Source organism: Bubalus bubalis, chromosome 1, assembly GCF_019923935.1.
Source record: "Bubalus bubalis isolate 160015118507 breed Murrah chromosome 1, NDDB_SH_1, whole genome shotgun sequence".
In the NCBI taxonomy this organism is placed as follows: domain Eukaryota; kingdom Metazoa; phylum Chordata; class Mammalia; order Artiodactyla; family Bovidae; genus Bubalus; species Bubalus bubalis.
Window position 1 is genome coordinate 181,051,156 of NC_059157.1, and position 24,704 is coordinate 181,075,859.

At 41.1% G+C, this 24,704-nt stretch overlaps 1 protein-coding gene across 5 annotated transcripts in view; it reads right to left on the bottom strand.

Moving 5' to 3' along the window:
• The window catches only part of TMEM108 (transmembrane protein 108), a 406,452-nt gene that overhangs the window by 79,669 nt on the left and 302,079 nt on the right, over window positions 1–24,704 (bottom strand). The window lies entirely within an intron of this gene.

A 24,704-nucleotide genomic window follows, 5' to 3' on the forward strand; every position in this document is an offset into this window, starting at 1 on the left:
CAATCTGTAAATCCATTACTCACAATTTGGAGAAACTAATTTCTTATAAAAATCATATTATTGGTATCTGCCAAGATCTTCAAGATTTGGCAAACATCTTTTTTCCCTCTCTTTGAGATGATGTTTATTACTTCTTTCTGTTCAGTTCAGTTGCACAGTCATGTCTGACTCTGTGACCCCATGGACTGCAGAACGCAGGCTTCCCTGTCCATTACCAACTCCTGGAGCTTGCTCAAACTCATGTTCATTGAGTTGGTGATGCCATTCAACCATCTCATCTTCTGTTGTCCCCTTCTCCTTCTGCCTTCAATCTTTCCCAACATCAGGGTCTTTTCTAAGGAGTCAGTTCTTTGCATCAGGTGGCCAAAGTATTGGAGTTTCAGCTTCAGCATCAGTCCTTTCAATGAATATTCAGGACTGATTTCCTTTAGGATTGACTGGTTTGATCTCCTGGCTGTCCAAGGGACTCTCAAGAGTCTTCTCCAACACCACAGTTCAAAAGCATCAATTCTCCAGTGCTCGGTTTTCTTTTAGTCCAACTCTTAAATCCATACATGACTACTGGAAAAACCATAGCTTTGACTAGATGGACCTTTGTTGGCAAAGTAATGTCTCTGATTTTTAATATACACTCTAGGTTGGTCAGAGCTTTTCTGCCAAGGAGCAAGCGTCTTTTAATTTCATGGCTGCAGTCATCATCTACAGTGATTTTGGAGCCTAAGAAAATCAAGTCTGTCACTGTTTCCATTGTTTCCCCATCTATTTGCCATGGAGCGATGGGACCAGATGCCATGATCTTAAGTTTTCTGAATGTTGAGCTTTAAGCCAACTTTTTCACTTTCCTCTTTCATTTTCATCAAGAGGCTCTTCAATTTCTCTTTGCTTTCTGCTGTAAGGGTGGTGTCATCTGCATATCTGAGGTTATTGATATTTCTCCTGGCAATCTTGATTCCAGCTTGTGCTTCTTCCAGCTCAGCATTTCACATGATGTACTCTGCATATAAGTTAAATAAGCAGGGTGACAATATACAGCCTTGACGTACTCCTTTCCCTATTTGGACCCAGTCTGTTGTTTCATGTCCAGTTCTAAGAGTTGCTTCTTGACCTGCATATAGATTTATCAGGAGGCAGGTATGGTGGGTCTGGTATTCCCATCTCTTTCAGAATTTTCCATAGTTTGTTGTGATCCACACAGTCAAATGCTTTAGCATAACCAATAAAGCTTAAGTAGATGTTTTTCTGGAACTCTCCTGATTTTTCTATGATCCAAGAGATGTTGGCAATTTGATCTCTGCTTCCTCAGCCTTTTCTAAATCCAGCTTGAACATCTGGAATTTTTACGTTCACATACTGTTGAAGCCTGGTTTGGAGAATTTTGAGCATTTCTTTGCTAGCATGTGAGATGAGTGCAATTGTGTGGCAATTCTTTGGCAATGCCTTTCTTTGGGACTGGAATGAAAACAGACCTTTTCCAGTCTTGTGACCACTGCTGAGTTTTCCAGATTTGCTGGCATATTGAGTGCAGCACTTTCACAGCATCATCTTTAGGATTTGAAAGAGCTCAACTGGAATTCCATCACCTCCACTAGCTTTGTTCATAGTGATGTTTCCTAAGGCCCACTTGACTTCTCATTCTAGGATGTCTGACTCTAGGTGAGTGATCATACCATCGTGGTTATCTGGGTCATGAAGATAGTTTTTTGTATAATTCTTCTGTGTATTCTTGCCACCTCTTCTTAATATCTTCTGCTTCTGACAGGTTCATAACATTTCTGTCCTTTACTGTTCCATCTTTGCATGAAATGTTCCCTTGGTATCTGTAATTTTCTTGAAGAGATCTGTAGTCTTTCCCATTCTATTGCTTTCCTCTACTTCTTTGCATTGATCACTGAGGAAGACTTTCTTATCTCCCCTTGCTATTATTGGAACTCTGCATTCAAATGGGTATATCTTTCCTTTTCTCCTTTGCCTTTAGCTTCTCTTCTTTTCTCAGCTATTTGTAAGGCCTCTTCAGACAACCATTTTGTGTTTCTTTTTCTCAGGGATGGTCTTGATCACTGCCTCCTGTACAATGTCACGAACCTCCATTCATAGTTCTTCAGGCACTCTGTCTATCAGATCTAATCCCTTGAATCTACTTGTCATTTCCACTGTATAATTGTAAGGGATTTGATTTAGGTCACACCTGAATGGTCTAGTGGTTTCCCCTACTTTCTTCAATTTAAGTCTGAATTTTGCAATAAGGAGTTCATGATCTGAGCCAGTCAGCTCCCAGTCTTGTTTTTGCTGACTGTATAGAGCTTCTCCATCTTTGGCTGCAAAGAATTACTTCCTTAGCAAAGGCAGTAAAAACTCAAGAATTTTTACTGAGCTTGTCACACATCTGGTGTCAAGGGAATAGCATCCTTTTTTAAAGCCATCACAGTAATATGGTAATAGCAACACACACATTTCCTCGGGGGATAGAAATCCCTTTCGATTTGCAGGCCATCAGATTGAGATGGGCAACAACAGGGCTGTGAAAACAGACTGTCAGCCCAGGAACTTGGAGTGCTTTTCAGATGCTCACAGAAACACAGTTGCAGTTCACTTTTGAATCAGTGCTCACTCTGACAAGCTCAAAAGAGTTTACAAACCACCCCATCAGGCCTCACTGGCATACTCAGTGGTTCTCCTCTCCCCATTGATGTTTACAGATAGATACTACTGTGGATCCCCTTTCCTCACAGAACTTTCTCCCATCCTCAGCTTCATCCTTGGCTACCCAGCTTTACCTCCTCCAGCTATACCAACTCACTCTTCTGACTCTTTGATTAGGTACCTCCCCAAGACCCTGTTTTTTCGCTTCCCCCTTGGTCTTGCATATTATAAACTGAGGGCCAAATCTGCCCACCTTAGTTCTGACTCAGGTACCTGGGGACCTTGCCAGCTGGGCCCTGTTTGGGTAAGAGGAGGAATCTGACAATATGGCTCATTTTCAGTCATTCCTTTGGTACCAATGAGATACAGGGTTTGGCTACATCTCTTTACCGACAAAGAAAAGATGTTCACCCATGTCTTTATACGTCCTACCTGTTCTTGTAATGGCAAGCTCTCACTTTCTAAGGTTCAGATCTCTTCAACTAAGTACCAGGAAAAGTGCTGTTCAGTTCACAGTTGGCACATAGGATAGAAACAAACCTAGTGATCACACAGCTCCCTAAGTGATGATGCTAGAGACACAGGCTCTGCAGAACAGACCTTTACAGCTGGTGCCCAATGGATACTGATTTTTCTTTTAAGGAGAGTGCTTTCTTCAATTTCCATTATAAAATAGATTCTTACAAATCCGGAGGATACCTAGAGAAGGAAGATCCAAACTGAACACCCACAATCTCACCACCCAATGGGAATCACTCAACCCACTGCTGTATTTCTTCCAGTCTTTTTTTTTTTTTTTTAAAGAATGTGAGGAGTATATTTCCTTTTCTCCTCCTGCCCCATATATGTGTCTCCTTTTATCTTTCTTGTCTCCTGTGATTAATGGAATAACTAATGTCACAGGGACTCCAGAATAGCTGATTACTGGAATGTCTGTATAGGCCCCTCCCTACTTTGTCACCGTGGTGTTTCAGGAGAGGCTTCAGGGCTTCCAGGTCTCCCTGGATCTTAGGTGCAGGAGGATTACTTTAAGAGCAGGTGCTTGCTAAAGCTGTAGAGTGTGTGTATATGCTTTTCTATCTCTCTTAATAACTGGATGATACAAGTGCTCACTCAATTATGTATTCTGTTTTTTCTTTTACTGTTACTGTGTCATGCAAAGATGAAAGTGAGCTTTGCAAACAAGTGCTTCTGTGGTGTCCACTGTCAAAGTTGTGTCAAATTTAATTTTCATTCCCTAAAGATCAGAAGTTATAAAAGCCAGATCTCAGATATTTCCATGGTCTTTATTTTTGAGGGAGACCTAACTCTCTCTATATGTGACTGTGACTGTGAGTGCTGGGCTTACATGGAACCAGCAGGTCGGTGAGATTTCCTGTTGGGGTATCTGGCAGCCTGGCAGGGGCGGGATGGGGTTTGTGTTGCTCATGCCCCCACTTGACCGGCTCCTCACTGCCTCTGTGTCTGGCGGTTGCCATAGATCCAGGCTCTGATGCGCCTGGGGGCTGGGGAAGGGGTCATGCGTTTCTGTGGGGATCCAGACTGGTCCAGGCCTGTTTCATATACTCAGGAGTATGGCTTCTCTTTTAATTTTCAATTATTGTGGGATCGTAGGCAAGTCATTGAACTTCTGGCTCCTACTTCTACACCTGTTAAAAACAGGAGGGCTTCCCTGGTGGCTCAGTGGTAAAGAATCCACCTGCCAATGCAGGAAACACAGATTGGATCCCTGATCTGGGAGGATCCCATATTCCGTGGAGCAACGAAGCCTGTGTGCCTCAACTACTGAGCCTGCACTCTAGAGCCTGTGCGCTCCGCAACAAAAGAAGCCACTGCAAAGAGAAGTCTGTGCATTGCAACTAGAGAGCAGCCTCCATTTGCCCCAAAACTAGAGAAAAAGCCCACACAGCAACGAAGACCAGCACAGCCAAAAATAAATAAAAATCACATTACAAAAAGAAACACACAGGGTATCAGTCCATGCCTTTGTATTCTCTAGTAGAATATAAGGATGAGGACTTGTATCATGCATTTCCTGTGAGATGGGCATCATTCTTAGCACTTGATTAATATTATCTTATTTAGTTCCCACAACCAGCTAAGAGCAAGGAACCACTATTATCTCCATAGTACTCATGAAGAAATTGAGACCCAACAAGGTGAGACAACTTTAAGAAGATGGTGAGGCCAACATTCACACCAAAGCATTTTGGCTATATTGCCTGAAAGGAGAAACTGCTGAGTGCTTTGAAAGGGCCATGCAAATTAGGTGGTCACTGCCATTGTTCTTCTCTCAGAGAGGTGTACCAACAGTAATAAGCTCTTGGGGTTGGGACCGAGTAATTCCAAATCTTAAATTGATGCTACCTGTCCTTGTTCCAGACCTTTAGGCAAAGTCTAATCCACCCACCAACCCCCATGATAGATTCCATGCTACAAAGCTCCAGCCCTAGACCTCTGTGTGAGTAGGTGGAGACATGGCTTTAGTGTGCAGCTTACGGTTCTTAAAGGACCTTGGCTATAATATATGTTAGTCATTCAGATGTGTCCATTTCTTTGTGACCCCACGGACTGTAGCCTGTCAGGCTCCTCTGTCCATGGAATTCTCCAGGCAAGAATACTTGAGTGGGTTGCCATGCCCTTCTCTAGGGGATCTTCCCCACCCAGGGATCAAACCTGGGTCTCCTGCATTGCAGGCAGATTCTTTACCGTCTGAGCCACCAAGGAAGCCCATAATATATAATGGGAGGAAGCTTATATCTTCAAGTGAAAAAGTGACTTTATACATCTTCTACTAGCTGTACAACCATTCTTTCACAAAGTATGAATGTTCTTAGGAGCAGTATCAGTTTGAGAATTAGAAATGGGTCTAGAGTTACATCTCTGAAATCACAGCTAGTAAGTTGAAAGTGCTTCTGAAAGCAACTGAACCTCCTATTCAGTTGTGCCTTCAATTAGCATCTACATAATTTAATAACAAAGCTGTCATCCTCTCCTATTAAACAGATGCTGAGATACGGATGAGAGGTGGCACATGCTTTGGATTTGTCATCATCCTTTTTATTTTCCCAAGCTATTAAAAATATTTTTTTCTCCATGTACTACCCTTTCCAATAAAATCTGAGCCATTACTTTTCTTTTGAGTTGTTCGTTTTTCTTGATTTAATGGAACAACAACAACAACAAAAAACAAAAACCCTTAAGAATTCCTACAGGAACACAGCTCCATCCATTTATTCACAAACAGGCATGGCAGTGATCAAATCAGGGAAGTCTTTGGAGATATTAATAGAACAGCAGAAAGGAGTTAATCTTGTATTAGATCATGGTGGATAAGAAAACTGTCATTCATTTGGTAGTATCTTTCTCTAATTCTCATCATCCATGCATTAGGAAAAAGCCTTAAATACATATTAAAAAGGCCTTCTGCCTTTAATGCCATTATCAGTGTTCTCTTCCTTCCCTGAGAAGGACACGCCACTGTCTGAGTGGTGTCCTGACTTGAGAAGCACAACATGAAGGGAATCAGGTGGAAACATCAGACAAGAAAAAACAAAGAATATCTACTTTAAATGTATTTTTTAAATGATGTAAAAATAATTTTCAAAAGTGTGAATATATATGTATTGTCTAATGTTTTTTGACAGTGTATTTTCAAAACTGTTAATATTATAAAATGCAAAGAAAGGCTGAGGAGTTTTTCAGATTAAAGAGACGTGACACCTAAATGAACTGTATGATTCTAGCTTGGATCCTATTCAGGAGGAAAACAGGCTATGAAGCACATTCCAATTGGTGAAATTGGAATATAGGTAATTGATGAAGAGATGAAAGCATATCTAGGGAGCTTGGTAATTTCACTGTGGTTATGTAAGAGAATGTCATTCTTGGGAAATGCACACTGAAGTCCTTGGGGAAAAGGGCATGATGTATGTAACTAAACCTCAAGTGGCCAGGAGATAATTGCATACATACAGAAGAGATCCATAAAGCAAACAGGCAAACTGTTAACATTTAGTGGATATGAATAATGGGTACCTGTGTTTTCTTCATACTATTCCTATAAACTTTTCTTTAAGTTTGAATTTTCTTACAAATAAAAAGCTGTTTTAAAGTCACTAAACTATGTTAAGATGTCAGTTCTCCCGAGACTGATGTATACATTTGATGCATTCTATCAAAATTCTAGTAGGTTCTTAGAAATTAACAAGCTGATCCTAATACTTACATGGAAATGTAAAGGGCCTAGAATAGTCAAAACAATTCTGAAAAAGAACAGTGTTGATGGGCTTATACTACTTGATTTCAAAACTTACTGTACAATCACAGTAATTAAGACAATGTGGTATTGGCAGGTGGATAGTAATATAAACCAAATGGAACAGAAATGAGATTAGGAATAAATCCTTATACTTATGGTTACTTGATTTTTGATAAAGGGATCAGGAGTATTCAATGGGGATGGCAGAGAGTTTTTTCAACAAATGATGCTGACATAATTGGATAGCCACATGCAAAAATAATGAACTTAGATCCTTATACTCCACACAAAAATTAACTCAACGTGGCATGTAAACCGATATGTAAGAATTAAAACTGTAATATTTCTGGAAGAAAATATAGGAGAAAGTCTTTGTTACTTTTGGTTGGGCAGAGTTCTTAAAAATAATACCAAGTTCATCAAAATTTAAAAAATTCCATGCTTCAAAGATACCATTAAGAAAAGAAAGCAAAAGTCATACACAAAAATATAAATGTAAGCTACAGGAGAAAAGATCTGCATAACATATTGGAAAAAGACTTGTATCTAGAATAAAGAACTCTTGCTGCTGCAGCTGCTGCTACTAAGTCGCTTCGGTCATTTTCGACTCTGTGTGACCCCATAGACAGCAGCCCACCCCCGTCCCTGGGATTCTCCAGGCAAGAACATTGGAGCGGGTTGCCATTTCCTTCTCCAATGGATGAAAATGAAAAGTGAAACTGAAGTCGCTCAGTCATGCCCGACTCGTAGCGACCCCATGGACTGCAGCCTACCAGGCTCCTCTGTCCATGGGATTTTCCAGGCAAGAGTACTGGAGTGGGGTGCCATTGCCTTCTCCGATATACAACCATAAGCAAAGTCAAAACAGTCCAACTAAAATAAAGTACAGTAGATTGGCCTGGTGAACAAAGGAAATCAAAAATTATATTTAGCAGTTAAGAACAAAACTAACAAAAGCACAAACTGGAAAACAAAACTAAAGCAAGTTGCCAAGTGGAGAATAAAGCAATGAAAACAAAACTAACAATATGTTGAGAGAGAAGGAAAGAACGAATAGAAATGCAAAGTTAAATAGAGGTCGATAAAGAAGATTTATATACAGTAAAGATTAACTGCAAGGGGAAAAGAACAGTAGGAAAAGAAAACAAAGGAATAAATATAGAAAAAAAAATAATAGGTTTGAAAAATTAAAAATAAAAAGAGAACCACCCCTCCAAAAAGAAAAAGGAAAACTCCACAGAACTGCAGAAAGCCCGACGTAGAGGCAGACATTTGTAACAACAATAAAAATGTGACTGAGGAAAAAAAACTCAAGAGTTTAATTAGGTTTCATAGTCCCAAGAAAATCAACAACTACAACAGGGGTGGGGGGGAAAGGGGGGCGCAGGGGGAGATTAAAAAAAAAAGGAAAAATCCAAAAGAATCTACAGAACAAGTCATAACAGGAATAATAAATGTTTTTTCTTGAGTCACTGCGGTCAGAGTCCTTTCCCTCGCTGGGAGTCACTGTCCACCTCGTCTCCCTACAATACCCTCCAACACTGTACAGATCTCTGGACCTGCTGTGGGGGCAGCTCAGATTCTGATCTGGTCTTACTCCTGTGTGTTCTTACCTCCAATGTCCACAGCTATCAGAACTAGTGCGTTTTCTTTTCTGGGAGCTCTCAGCGCCCTTTTATATATTTCATAGACAGAGTCTGCGTAGTTGATTGTGTGGATTTTCTCTGAAGTGGTGGGAAGGTTTTGGGTCTTCTTCCTTAGCCACCCTGCCCCTGGGTTTCAACTGTGGTTTTATTTCCACCTCTGCACGTAGTAGCTGCCACATGGCTATGTTGGCTTATATAGTAAGACATGGGAAACACAGAGCGCTGAGCCAGGAATAGTCAGAAACTACATTAGCAAAAAGAGACTTCAATTTCCTGCTTAGCCAGAAAGGAACTAGCAACCACGTAACTATACAACCATTTGTCTTTTCAATAGACATTAAAAAAAAAAAACACAAAAACTATAACAGGGTAATCAACTGAAATTGGATTTCCTTGATATTTCATCATGATAACAGTAAAGTTTTGCAAAGTGAATTGTCACATAATTACATATGATTTAACCTTCATAAATCAACCTTGGGTTAGTAAATTAATGGTATTCACTTTAAGAGTGTATTTGGTTTTTTAATGACTAAGACAGGCTTTCATGTTTCATTAAGACTGCATAATAAATGAATAAATAATGACCAAATTTCTTCACTGCTTAAGTTTGATTTTATGAGAAGAATATTAGGAAGTTATTTTCAAAAGTATTCTGACTGATTTTCTATATATTGTGGAATGTTTAAGAAGGTACCCGAAAGACAGTTGTCTTTGGTAAACTCTGACAAAGTTCATTCTCTATAAGATTTGTCACTATTATGAAACATTTCCTTTGAAAGATCCAAAACTCACCCACTTCCCTGTTGTAGGGCATCTGTTCTCTATGGGGACCCTGACTGACGCTGCTGATGTTAGGCAAAGTGTGTGGCATGTACATCCTCCAAATACAGTGGTTACCATTGAAATGCATGTAAAAGTGTTTTCTAAATGATAGCTCTAATATGCAAATACTCCAGGCACTGATTATCCTTGAGAAGTTTGCTGCTACTGTTAGCTCTAAAGAACACCTGTTTCTATAACTAGAGCTATATTATAAAATTAGAGATGAGTGTCATAGAAAAAATTCCCATAGAACAGCTTTATCATCAAACAGGCCTCTGGTTCTGAAAATATTTCCTGGACCACTTTAATCTCTATCAGCAGAACTCATCAAGAGACAATTAAAAAACAGGCAGCAGGTAGGAGGTCCACTGTCCTATGTCCTATGTCCCACCTGACTTCAGGCTTGAGGGCCTAGCAAGGAATGAAGTCAGATCTGTGTGAGGCTGACTGCTGTTCCTCTCATGCTCGAGGGCTCACAGGACACATGGGGGGCAGGCTCAGGAATGCCAGATGCTACAGGATCATGCTGCAGGGCCAACATTACTCAAAGATTAGAGTAAAAACACTGCAATATTAAATGTAGAACAGAAATTTCAGAAGATCCATGAAACTGTATATTTTAAATTTTATATTTTCAAAATGTAAATTGAAATTTTACATTTCAGTTTGGAATATGTCTTCAGTCTACCAAAGGTATAAATTCCCTGGTATGTAAAGTTTGGTAACTGGGTGTGTGTGTACATGTGTATGTGTATATATGTGGTTTCACTGATGTGTCAGCTTAAGGTTTAGTAAGGTGATGAGCAGGAGATACCTGGAGTCACACACTGGAGTGGCAAACAACGAAAGTGGGAAGATCGTGGATTCACTGGATATAAGAGCTGAGACCTTACAGCCCCTTGTGCCCTTTGTACCTCCCTTGCTCAGCCATCTCACAGCTGAGAACACTGAGGCTTATACAGTTGTAGGGATGATTCATCATAGAGGCAGAGGCAGAGGAGGTGGAAGGACATCCACGGAGTACTTCCAGGGTTGTGCCCCTGTTCTGTGGCAATAAGGGAAGGCAGATAACATAAAGCTTAAAACATGGTTTTACCCAGTGTGTGTGCATTTGTGCTGGGCTTTGCACTGACTTTGCTCAGTCGTGTCTGACTCTTTGCAACCCCATGGCCTGTAGTTTTCCAGGCTCCCCTGTCCATGGAAATCTCTAGGCAAGAATACTGGAGTGAGTTGCCATTCCCTTCTCCAGGGGATCTTCCCAACCCAGGGATTGAACCTGGGTTTCCCACAATGCAGGCAGATTCTTTACCATCTGAGCCACCAGGGAAGACTGGGGATGTGTAACCAAATGCAAGGAAAATGGTTAGTCAGTTGAGGCTTGCAGAGACTATGGAATAAAAATGACTGTGCTAAATGCTTTTCTATTACTTGGCTTTTCCCTTAACCCCATCCAAATCATCACTTCTATCTCCTAAATATGCATTGTTAAGAATCCCCCAAAGAAATTATTAACAAATGAGTCAGCCGGTGCTTGTAAACCATTTTACAAACACAAAAGGCTCTGCAAATTTTTATTCTCATTACTGAATCTCATTCAACAATGGCATAATATAGTAGCTCCCTCTTAGCAATGCTCACAGTGCGTAATTGGAAACGACACAGCTCATGCCTCAACCCTGGTTAAACCTGGTAGGTGAGCTGAGGAAAACACATTCTCTGTGTTTCTGTGTTGAGATAATCAAAACGACCAGATCTGAATCCTGCACCGTTTGCAGTTGTTCTTTCAAGTCTGCACCTCAGGGACTACACACCAGTACTGCAGAAAAGGCTTCAGTGATCATCAGGTCCTAAAGTGCTCATCTTCAAAGAATGGCTTTTCCTGAGGCACCTGCTTGGCATTAGTAGGTGTGCACATTGTGTTCTTGGGCATCAGAGGGACAGGGAAGGAACAGGAGATCGTTCTCACGCTGCTTTTTAGGGCTCCTTTCTTACTCTGGGAAGGGTGGTGGTGTAGTCCCTAAGTCATGTCTGACTTTTTGTGACCCCATGGACTGTAGCCAGGCTCCTCTGCCCATGGGATTTCCCAGGCAAGAATACTGGAGTGAGTTGCCATTTCCTTGTCCAGGGGATCTTCCCAACCCAGGGATTGAATCCACATCTTCTGCATTGCAGACAGATTCTTTACTGCTGAGCCACCAGAGATTCCCTACTCTGGGAATATCAGTCCTGGAAAACACAGATATCTCTTACATCACAAAACAGACAGTAGACCTTTTGCTTACGTGTGTATTAAGGCCAGTATTAACTATACTTTCTTATCTTCTATATTCTAATGCTCTGGCATCTGGGCCTTGCAGACCTGCGGGAGGGCTACCCCTCCCAGGGTGCGCTGATTCTTAGAGATACTAAACTAGAAAACACCAGGATTCCCTGGTGATTCAGATGGTAAACAGTCTGCCTACAATGTGGGAGACCTGGGTTTGATCCCTGGGTTGGGAAGATCCCCTGGAGAATGAAATGGCAACCCACTCCAGTATTCTTGCCTGAAGAATCCCATGGATGGAGGAGACTGACAGTCTACAGTCCATGGGGTTGCAAAGAGTTGGACACAACTGAGTGACTTCATTTCACTTCACTTCACGAGGGCCCTGCGGTATGGACACCATCCTTCTGCCCTAATTACGCCAGGGCCAGGAAATGAGCAATTTATGGTTCAGATAGCACTGCTAAGCTGCTAAGTTGCTTCAGTCATGTCCGACTCTGTGCGACCCCATAGACAGCAGCCCACCAGGCTCCCCCGTCCCTGGGATTCTCCAGGCAAGAACACTGGAGTGGGTTGCCATTTCCTTCTCCAATGCATGAAAGTGAAACGTGAAGGTGAAGTCGCTCAGTCGTGTCTGACTCTTAGTGATCCCATGGACTGCAGCCTACCAGGCTCCTCCATCCATGGGATTTTCCAGGTAAGAATACTGGAGTGGGGTGCCATTGCCTTCTCCATCAGATAGCACTAAACTTATTTAAATTAGCCAATTCTAAGTCTGTTTACCCTGCTTACCCAGTCTTGCCCTCTCCATCCCATGAAAACTATAATATAGGTTCTCGCCCATGCTACCCTTTTGCCTCTTGTCTGACCCCTGGTGCTTTCTTGGGTGGCCTTGTGTGGCACACCATGCCTGCTGTTTCTAAGGATCTGTGAGACATGCCTTCATGACAGTGATTTCCATATCTGTATGTCTTACCATACCTGATTGAAACAAACCCTGGGCACACTTTAAAACAGAAATCCTTACCCAATTTTATTCATAGTCAGCAAAAAGGGGTGAAGTGAAAGGCACTCAGTCGTGTCCAACTCTTTGCGACTCCATGGACTATATAGGCCACAGACTTCTCCAGGCTGGAATACTGGAGTGGGTAGCCTTTCCCTTCTTTAGGGGATCTTCCCAACCCAAGGATCAAACCCAGGTCTCCTGCATTGCAGGTGGGTTCTTTACCAGCTGAGCCAGCAAAGAGGGATAGGAATGGTAAATTAGCTCTCTGAACACATCACCAATTTCTCTCTTTGCCTGGGACTCTATTGCTCCAGGAACAGATGAGGTTGCCAGGCAACACCAACAGGTACACTGCCAACAGTCCCTGGACATTAATCACTCTCCTTCAGGACTTATTTACTTTTACTTTGGTCTTTATGTTCTTAAATGTGGTCAGGATCTACTTCCTCCTCCTTTCTCCTCACACACACACACACACACACACAATCCTTTATCTTTTGAACAAACACTTTTGAGACTTCCAATGGCTTGATAAATGACACAGAGAAATATGGAGCAAGAGAAGGCACGGACCTGTCAGGTAACCTATGAATTCTAACTATGCCATGAAAGTACCTCACTTACAACTATTTGTTGTTGTTGTTCAGTCGCTCAGTTGTGTCTGACTCTTTGCAACCCCGTGGACTGAAGCACACCATGCTTCCCTGTCCTTCACCATCTCTGGAGCTTGCTTAAACTCATGTCCATTGAGTCGCTGATGCCATCCAAATGTCTTGTCCTCTGTTGTCCCCTTCTCCTCCTGCCTTCAATTTTTCCTAGCATCAGTGAGTCGGCTCTTCGCATCAGGTAGCCAAAGTATTGGAGCTTCAGCATAAGTCCTTCCAATGAATATTCAAGATTGATTTCTTTTAGGATTGACTGGTTTGATCTCATTGCAGTCAAAGGGACTTTCAATAGTCTTCTCCAACACCACAGTTCAAAATCATCAATTCTTTGGCACTCAGAACTCTTTGGCTCACTGTAATTTCCTGAAAACTTAGGGTGAAGAATCAGCTAGTCCTATTTTCTTCCCACTCTGATCCTTCCTTATTCTTAACTCTGGTTTTCAGATTTATCACTTCTATGTGATAGGAAGACCATTTTAATAAAATGTGCTAATGACATAAGATAATCACATTCATAATTGGAGAGAATTGGGAACAGATGTATGATTGTTATCATTAGGGTGGCTCAGGAGAAGAGTGTGTGTGTGTGTGTGTGTGTGTGTGTGTGTATGTGCGCGTGTGTGTGTGTGTGTGGTCGAAGATATATATTGGCCTGGAGGAATGGGAACAGTTTTAGTTTTTGTTATTTATAGTAGCATCCCAGGCAGAGAAGAACAGAGGGCCTGTGTCATAAGGGAGAAAAAGGCAAAGAAGTGCTTTTTCGCTAAGATCTCTGATGGTTTTGGTCCAACATCATTCAAAAATCTTAAGCATGAGTTGTTTGAGTCTGTGCTGGGCCCAGGGCAGGAGGGGAATGCAATTTCCATGAGCTCCTTCATGCTAAGCCACCACATAAACAAAGGTGCTGCAGAAGGAACAGTCCTGCTTGCTATACAAACGTAGCTTCAAGCAAGTCTCCTTAGCACTCCATTCCAAAAAGACTGCCAACCTCATCTCCAGCTCTACAGAAATTCTGGAGATTTGGGCTTGATCTCCAAATTGACTTGTGTTCATGGCTTGTCAAAAAGTCCAGATTAAAAGAGTAAGATGAGACTCACCAGCTGGTTGGTTAAATATATTTGCCATTGAAAAGTTACTCTTTTATTTCCCCCACTGAAATAGAGGCAATTTACTCCTCTTGTTTGAAGAGTGGCTTTCTGGCCTCCAGGTCACCTGGGAGGCAGTGAGCATCAGCAGGCTGCACAGTGTCATTCAACTTCTGCAGGCTTCATTTTGCTAGGCTGCAAGCTTTATAATTTTCCCAGATTGTTCCTAGATGACACTTGTCATGAATCAAATATTAACAGCCTCACAAAAAAGTGTCCTTTTCCCCCCAGTGCAGATTTCCCCAATGGGAACTTGTGTAGGGCTGCCACCTCTGTCAGTTCAAAGCAGGAAGTGGAGCAGGCAGCTCTCCTGGAAACCTAGCCTAACTAAACACATAATCTGAAAGGATGAAAAGTCATGAGCAATAAGATGTTCTTTGCAGTTATTTATAATTCTGAAGATAAGACAGTTAACTAAAATATCAGCATGGCACAGTGGTTATGAGCATAGATTAGCATATGCCTGTCTCTGCCACTCACTACTATGTGATCTTGTACAAGTTACCTAGTCTCTCTAAGTCTTGATTTCCTCATCTATAACATGAGTATGATATTTGTTAGGAGTGTGAATGAGTTTATAAACATTTGTCAGTGAAATGAGTTAATATTTACTGTAATATTTATGAGCCTGGTACATACAAAGCATAAGTATTACACAAAGTGGTACCTTTTCTAGATGGAGAATTTTACAGCTATTACAAAGATCATTATCAAGATTATTCAGCAGTGAGGAAAGGGGTTATAATAGAAAAGGTCCTACAAAAATCATAAGTACTCTATATAAAATATGAATATGTTTATCAGTACTATTTTTCTAGATTCCATTTATATGCATTAACATATGATATTTGTTTTTCTCTTTTTGACTTGCTTTACTCTGTATAAGAGGCTCTAGGTTGTGGGGTGGGAGGGAAGTTCAAGAGGGAGGGGATATATGTATACTTATGGCTGGAAGGAAAGTTATGACCAACCTAGATAGCATATTGAAAAGCAGAGACATTACTTTGCCACCAAAGGTCCGTCTAGTCAAGGCTATGGTTTTTCCAGTGGTCATGTATGGATGTGAGAGTTGGACTGTGAAGAAGGCTGTGCGCCGAAGAATTGATGCTTTTGACCTGTGGTGTTGGAGAAGACTCTAGAGAGTCCCTTGGACTACAAGGAGATCCAACCAGTCCATTCTGAAGGAGATCAGCCCTGGGATTGCTTTGGAAGGAATGATGCTAAAGCTGAAACTCCAGTACTTTGGCCACCTCATGCGAAGAGTTGACTCATTAGAAAAGACTCTGATGCTGGGAGGGATTGGGGGCAGGAGGAGAAGGGGACGGCAAAGGATGAGATGGCTGGATGGCATCACTGAGTCAATGGACATGAGTCTCAGTGAACTCTGGGAGTTGGTGATGGACAGGGAGGCCTGGTGTGCTGCGATTCATGGGGTCGCAAAGAGTCAGACACGACTGAGTGACTGAACTGAACTGATGGCTGATTCATGATGTTGTACAGCAGAGACCAATGCAACATTGTAAAGCAATTATTCTCCAACTAAAGGTAACTTTCAAAAATATGAATATGAAAATTCATCAAGGGACTACATAAAATGCAAACAGTTGTACTGAGATTCAGAGGCATCTTCTGTTTTCCAGACATTCTGTGTATTTTTGTATTAAGTTTTAAGGAAGTTCATGAGGCAGCAGTGGAACGGCAACATTATTCCTGGGCCCCTGGCTGGAACGAATCACCTCATCCTTCTGGCAGAGCTGGGAGGGTTGTCTGTTTTACCAAGAGTAAATAGAAACCTACTCATAAGAATACCCTCAAAAAGGCAGATAACTGGGGAAAGAGGTTGCAGCAGCCAGGAGAGGGAAGAGGGACCAAAGTCAGTGGGCAGGCGCTTCCTTGCTTCCTGCTCTCTGATTCGCTAGTGGTGCAGTCCATGTTGGGAGGAGGGAGCTCAGAACATCTTGGCAAGACGGACAAAGACAGCAAAGAGATCAAAGCATTTGAGACTTACAAGGTAGGGGTAGAATACCCTCATTTGTCAGGGACTTGTCCACAGTCACTGAAATAAACTCCAACAAAAGAAATAAACACCAGCATAAAGCATGCCTCCGTCTCCTCTTCTGACCTGGATAGCTTATCACCCCTTCCTAGGAGGGCAGCTGCTTCCCCAGGATAAAGCAGCTTGGATACAGCAGTCTTGCCCTCTGTGTTTACCCACATGTCCCTCTCCCCTCTTCTCATAAGACTCTCAAGTATACAAGGAAACCTTAAAGATTGTCTCAGCCAGTGGCTTTCAAGTGTGTCCCATAGTCCACTCCTAGGGAATTAATATATACAGGTCCTAGGCTTTAAGAAGTAGTAGCTCTGGGGTGGGGTAAGAATTCTGCATTTTAACTTCCCCTGAGATAAATCAATTCACCTGTGGGAATTATAAGTCTCCTAGTTTATCTTAGTGATAGTAAACAACTGACCCAAACGTTCTCTTTTTATTCTACCTGTTGGTCATTTACTATTTTCTTTTCTACCTTCACCCTATTTTTTCCTTTCTTTCAAAATCTTTCTTTTCCTGGGTTGGGATTGGCATTTTAACTACAAGAATGAAAACCTCAACTGGGGGAAGGGAGGCTGACAATCTTTTGTTACTAATAAACACACTGGCATTGTTCCAGCATGGCCAACATCCTGACATCTGTCTCAGGAAGAGAGAAGTATCCCTGAGCAGTGCACCCATCTGTCCTGGCAATGAGGCAGTGACACAATGAGACGTGCTAAATTAAATGAGTGAGCTCTATGCCTAATGAGTATTATTAGTGCATCTGCATGCATTTAAAGAAAAGCCATTGTTAGCCCTGTGCTGTTCTGACTTCCATCAGAAAGAGGGTGTGAGACTCAGCTCAGACCTGGGCCTTGTGCTATTGTTTTGATCAGATATCTGAGGACCAGACTCCCCAGGAAAGTGGGGACAGTTGACATCACCAGGGATCCATCATCCTCACTGGTTCATACTCTCTATTCTTCCTTCCATCTAATGAGAAAGTTGTATGCTTAGAGTCTATATCTTTGTTGTTGTTGTTGTTGTTTTTAATTTTATTTTATTTTTAAATTTTACATAATTGTATTAGTTTTGAATGAGACACACTTTCATTCAAACCTGGTTTCTGGGGGTCCTCCTGACACTTCCCCATGTTTGTTCCTGACTTTTCTGTGCTGGACTGCAGCCTCACTGTCCACAAGTGGCCCCAACAACCCCTTGTGAGGTGCGCTGGCCCTGCCACATTGGTTCAGGCAGGTGCCTCCTCCAGCCTATCCATCTATCCTTGAGGAGTGGGACAGGGATCTGGATAAGCATGAAGTTCAGTGGAAATGTCAGATCATTGCTTTCTGTTAGTGTTTTTGGGCAGCTTAGTAACCTGGTAGTAACAGTTGATGCTCACATGCTACTTGTTGGTTAGCCTGGCTACATGATAATTTGAATTCCGGAAATATCGGCAGAAACATGATTTCTTTGTGTAACAGGTTTTTTGTGCACTTTGTATGTAAATATCCCTGTGAGTTCTAAGTACTTTGCTTCCTGGGTGTAATTCCTGTTTTAACAATGTAATGGTTGTTTTATGTTTAATGAATTCAAAAAAGCAAGGGCTTTGGGGGAAGAGACTCTGAGACTTAAATTCTGACTTCACTGCTTTGATAGCTTTAATGCTTCTTCTATTATTTTGGTTTAGTTTGTTTTTTTCCTGCCTTTAGTATTTAGTAAAATTTAAAAAAAAAAAAACTTAAATGTGACCAAGAGAAAACCAAGAAAGAGGGGACTTCTGTTAATATTTGAACCAGAGTGTTAAGTGTGGATACATGCTCAGTCATTAGACAGACTAGGAGCAGCTGGAATAGAAATAAGTGAGAATTTTGGAGAAATAGTCAGTTGGGACAGAAGCTCTTTCCAGTCTTAAAGCACTCTGTCTTGTTCTTTCATTTTAGTAGGAGAGGCTGTTCCCCGAAAGACAGCTCCATTACCCTTTGTTGGCTAGAGGATGTTTTCATCCAGAGGGTCTTGATGAGCTGTGTTCTCCTGACTCTATGGTCTTCTCTCTTCAGTGGGCCAGCTGCCATGCTGGTTGGTGTTGCTTATCCAGGAGCCTAGAACTTGTACCCTTCTGTAGCAGAAGAGGTGAAGCAGCTGTAACTGGTGGCCTGGCAGCCAGCAGTGGCCCTAACCTAGCACTCATTACCTCCCTCCCAGCTCTCTCAGTGTTCCTTGGGGATACGAAGAGCCTCGTCTGGATGTAGGGACCTTCTGGATTCCAAACCTGGTTTTACCAAAGAATGCTCTCAGGCATGTCATGCACACTTCTGCTCTTCAATGGAAAAGTAAGAGAGTTTTCTAAACAGTAACAAAACTGACCCTGACATTGAGCTTTATAGTTCACATGCTTCCAGGAGATTTCATTTCATGCTCACAACTTTCCAGGTAGGCAGAGGTGTTAATCACTATTTTCATTTAAAGATAAGGAAACCGTGGGTCACGGGGTTACCTAACGGTCCAAGGCCACATGGCTAGACCATGGCAAGCAGGTATGGGAACAGAGCTCTGCTTTGCCCACTCTCCCATCTCCTTGGTGAGTTGTTCTAAAAGCCTTCTTTCAGATCTTAAATGCTATGATTCTTAGGGTTCGGGGCAAACTTTGCCTAGCTTCTGCATAAAAAATTTTGGATAACTTACACTAATCTCTAAACTTGTCCTTTTAATGAAACAAACATGAAAAAAGAAAATTATGACATATTGTGATGTTAGGATTACAAGTTTTATCTAAATTCATTATTTTCTCATGATTTGTTGTTATAAAAGTACATAGTGGGGAGTAGCTGAAAAATAGCCTTTAACTTGATAAACCTCAAATGGTTTTGCCCACAGCAACCCTCCTAGCATTGGTAAAATTTTACTTCAGGCAAGGAATGTACATTATTCTGTTGGTGGTTCTGCTCTAACTAGATTGAAATGGCACATACATTCATTTCCTTAAAAATTTTTTTTCAGGAAACAGTAAAGACATATGGATGCTTCAAATCTCATAAATCTGAAATTATCCCAATTGTGAATCAGCTAATATCATTAGCTGGCCTATCATTATCATGGGCTGGCCTATCATTTCCTGAACTTCACCATCTCAGTAGCAGCCATTTAATAAAAACAATGTGCATTTAGTTTTAATTAGTTTCCATCAATAATGTTAGAAGTTTAAAAAATAATCAAGCAAACAAATAAAAAATACATCTCAATATTGCTACTTGAGAATCAAATTGATTCTATCCTTCTGTAGATGAGAGAATTATCACAAGAGGCAAAGCCCCCATCTCCGGAAATCATCCTTACACCAGTATTTAAAGTAAATTGCCCAGAAATAATCATATTTGAAGGAAGTAGAGAAAATATCTTGAGATCAGTCATCATGAAGTGATGGCTCTGTGACATAATGCTGTATGTTTTTATGGTTTTATAGTTTTCTTTGATCTCTCAATTCTAAATTAGAATTTGTTTAAAAAAGTAAAACAAATAGCAAAAAGCATAGTTGCTTTTTTATTACCACATTCTTCTAGAAGTTCAAAGAATCTTAGAGCCTTGTTGCTATCAGCTCAAAACAGCTCTAGGGTTGAGAGATTTTTACTGGACAATAATACTTTCTTCTTTATGTTTAATACTATCACTTTCCTTGTGCCTGAAGATGCCCTGTATTTGTATAAAGAAGAGAAATACCAATGTTCATTATCCAAATAAAAGCAATTCTAGTAAATTAAATTCACTGAATTAAATTCATCACAGGGGACTAAACACTTCAGAGAGTAGGGAATTAATATTCAGACTTGACAAATGCAAGATCTTCTGTATACTAGTCTATCTTTGGCAAAAGGATGGCGGTGTTCCAAGCCGCAGCATCTCCACTCTGTGTGCTGAAGCAGATTCCCATGATACCAGTTGCTATTGGAAGTAATTCTAAAATTCAAGTTGATAGCTTCTTAGTTCTTCTGTTGAGATGATGGTCTTTGCTTCCAACGTAAACTAGATCAGACTCTGATATAAGAAAAATCTTCAATTATATATAAAAAAAGTCCCTCCTATACATAAAATTTGGGCATGTTCAACCCCTTTCATTCCTTAGCTAAAGAGGAAATGGACTTTGCTGTACAAAGGAAGCTAAACCACTATTTAGCCAGCGAAACCACTCAACGTCCTTCTCAGGAAGGAACTGAAAATAAAGGACCCTAATTTGTTAGGTGCTGGAAAGTTGGCTCTGGCTAAGTGCAGGAAGTTGGTAAGATGAACCCTTAAGATCCATTCCAACCCAGTAATGTATATTGTGCTAATCTTTGGCTTGACGTACATCTAATCCAATGCTGGACAGTGTCCAAGCTCATCCATTTAATAGCCAACATTTGTTAAGGGCTTACTATGTGTGAAGACCTGTATTAGCCTTGAGGACAGATACAAAGAAGGTTTCTGCCCTTGAGGAGTGTGATAAAGGCTTTCAGGGAGGGAAGTGCTAACTTCAATGGGAACCCAAGGGAAGGCATGACTGACTCCAGCTGCGGGGTCAGTGGTGAAGAAAGCTGGGGCCAGATCCTATGATGAATGGCAGACTGTCTACATGGAAACACTATTAGTGAAAGCTAACATTTCCTGAATGGTACCTACTGGTAAATTGATTCTTCTTTGTGTCTCAGAAAAAGCAACCTGCCTTACAAGGTTGAATTATACAAGGTTCTGTTCCCTGTTGTTCTTAAGAAATAGCCCCTCATTTGTAACATACATCCCTTTCCTCAAAACCCATTCACATGAGATCTCCTCCATTATTCCAGGCCACAAAAAGTATATAATGCATGCTAAAATACCAATTTTATAGAAAGGGGAACTGAGACAGGAAAGAACGTTTCATTTGGCCATGTGATTTGGCTTAAGTTGGACAAATAAGTAGCTTATGAAACAGAACAGGAAGCCAGGTGTTCTATCTCAAGCCCTGAGCTCTTCACAGAGCTCCATTCCATCAAATTGATAATACTAAATCCAGAATTCTACTATAAGAAAATTGTGGCTAGGGCATCTGTCTGTCTGTTCTGGCAAAGGAAGACAGGATCTTGTACTTGAGAGCATGGGAGAGATGCCTGGGAAAAACTCGATGAAAACTGTCTCTGGGGTTCCCATTCAAACTCTAAACCCTAAAACCATTCAAACTCTCTGCCAACTGCAGAGCACTTTGGGGTGGGCTGTTCCTGCCTGAGCTATTTTACAAACAGCCAAGTTCCAAGTCCCAGCCATGCTGTTTCTCTCTCTTACGATGACGATCAATGCCAGAGCAAAGGACAAGCGAGAGGCAGTCGTGGCAGGGTCAAAGAAAGCTTGAAGCAACCCAGACCTTGGCTCTGGGCCTATGAGGACAGGGCTAGGAACCCACCACTGGAAGCCTGAAACAGCAGAGCTGGAGGGGAGCCTGGCAGTGAGATCTTTATTAAAAGAAATCATGTTAAGAACTCAGATGTTTACAAAAGAGTTTCCTTACCACCTGAACACTTTTTTTTGTAGTTTGAAAACCTGCATTTTCTTTAACTTGCTATGTACACACCTTCACCCGTATTTGTACACATGGTATTTTATATCCAAGTGAAAAGAATTCTTTTCCCTTTGTCAATCTGGTGAACTTCCATTTACCCTTCAAGATTCTCATGAAGTGTTTTCTAACAGAATTATCTGAGGCACTTAGACAAACTCGTGAGTCTCTTCTCATATGTACTAAATACAGACTTCTGTTCTTATCGAGCTCCTGGTGGGACCCAGGTGTGCAGTCAGGTCTGGAAACCACAACAGATCCTGCTCTGTAAAATGGTTTTAACAAGAGATGATTTATAGAAGAATTAATTCAAAACTTTCTGGGAAGGGGAGGAGGTGGCAGAGAGAGAAGCTGAAGCTTGTTTACTGTCCAGAGGTGAGCAAGGCCAGGAGGAAAGCGAAGGGCTGCATGGCTGCAAATGCTTCAGGGTCCTGCCTCTGTGGGTGAGGGCTGCCTTAAGGAGACAGAAGCCAGAGGGTGGGCAAGCTGAGGAACACAGGACATCAGGGGCTTAGAATCAATAAATCTGCAATTTTCTCTTGTGCAAGGCTCAGGGAAATCCACAGCTCCAGGAAGCTTGCATCTGTCCCATAAAGAAATCCAGTGGTGGTAATTTAAATGTTTTTCCTTCTGACAGTTCCATTTACAAGGTTTTTTAAAGAGTGCCAGAATGAAAACAACCCACCTCTTGAATGACTGAAGGTTCTAATTGCTATTAGCATTTTCAGTATTGACTTTACTTGTTACCCACAGTTCAAGAAAAAACATCCTCTCAGGGCCCTCCACTCCCAAATTCATAAACATCTACATACAAGAGCAAAATATTGTTACGTTGTTATTATGTGAGCAGCTGGAGATCCCATTTAAACAGTGGAGATCCCATTTAAAACAGCTGATCCCTGGGTCCAGAAGATCCCCTGGAGGAGGGCATGGCAATCCACTCCAGTATTCTTGCCAGGAAAATCCCATTGACAGAGGAGCCTGGCAGGCTATGGTCCATGGGATCACAAAGAGTCGGACATGACTGAAGTGACTGAGCACGCATGCATGAAATTTTAGCTACTGTTATTTAGCATCTCAAATCACCAGAATGTGATTTCTTTCTTTCTTTTTTTAGGGATCAATTAACAATTGAATTTAGACACTGTTTATTTCATAATTTACTGCCACATTCCATCAGGGTATTTGTTTTCATGTTATGACAGTCCAGCAGCTAAAACATTTATCTTTGAAAAAACTCCTAATGCTTAGTCTTGTAACATATAAATATAATGCACATAAAGATACTACAAAAAACGTCCACCTACCCACAATTGCTACATGCATCATTTCTGAAATATATACCATATCTAAAAGTACACCTCTATAATGGCTGTGATACTTTCAGCTCTAAGAAAACTTAAGCTTGTAAAGAACCAGATAGTAACTATCTCAGGCTCTGTGGGGCCTAAGGTCTTCTTCAGACCACTCAACTCTGCCACTGTAATGTGAAGGCGGCCACAGGCAAAATAAATGAATGTTTTTCTTTATTATTGTTCTAATAAAATGTGAATTTATAGACACAAGTTTGAATATAATATAATTTTCATGTCACAAGATATTTAAAAAAATGTTTTTCAACCATTTAGAAATGCAAAACATTGCAGGCAGTGGGCCAGATCTGAATCACTTGTAGAAAAATGTAAAACCAAACCAAAGCAAGGCACTGCAGCAGTAAAGTGAGGGGTGAATGCGCTTAGCCAACCTTTTAGTTATTCATTTCGCAGCATAATTCAAGAAATACAAACTATAATGATGGTAGTATCTAACATATAGCTCTTCCTGTGTTTCAGACACTATTTTAAGTGCTTAAAAAATAATAACTCATTTACACTTCAAAGCAATCCTAACGTATTATTATTATCATTTCTTTTTACAGAAAATAAAACTGAGGCACAGAGAGGTTAAGTGCATGCCTCATGTTAGAACCTGAACCTGGGCAGTAGAAATCCAGAGGCCACACTCTTAACCTCTACATCATGTTGCTACTAGGAAGAAAAAGGGTAGTGAAGAACATTTAGGACTCTCATACAAAACATAAATTCAGACAGCTCTGCAACTTACTAAAACAATACTAGCATAACAGACATTTATTTACACAGTGTTAAATTTATTGTGTAGGGTATTTCAGCTGTTTTAAAAAATGAACTTTTTCAGTTGCTAAGTCATGTCTGACACGTTTGAGACCCCATGGGCTCTAGCCCACCAGGCGCCTCTGTCCATGGGACTTCCCAGGCAAGAATACTGGAGTGGGTTGCCACTTCCTTCTCCAGAGAATGTGATTTCTTATTTGGGTAAAATCTCTGGGCCCTTCTTCATTTCGCATTGTGAGTGAGGTACAGTACAGGGTTTGTGTGATTATCACCTCTGTTTCCTCTTTCTCCAAGTTCAGGTTCTACTGAAAACACCAGTGAGGTAATCCAGAGGTTACAGACCAGTTTTCTTTTGTTCTTCCATGAGTTATTCTACCTGATGTAGGCCAGTTCTCATTAGTTTTCTGTTTGTTGTATAACGTAATTTCAGGGCTTTTTTTCTGAATTAGTTTATTCTTTTTGTTAAGAGACAACTGACAGTGACTTCCCTGGTGGTCCTGTGGTTAAGACTCCATGCTTGCAATGCAGG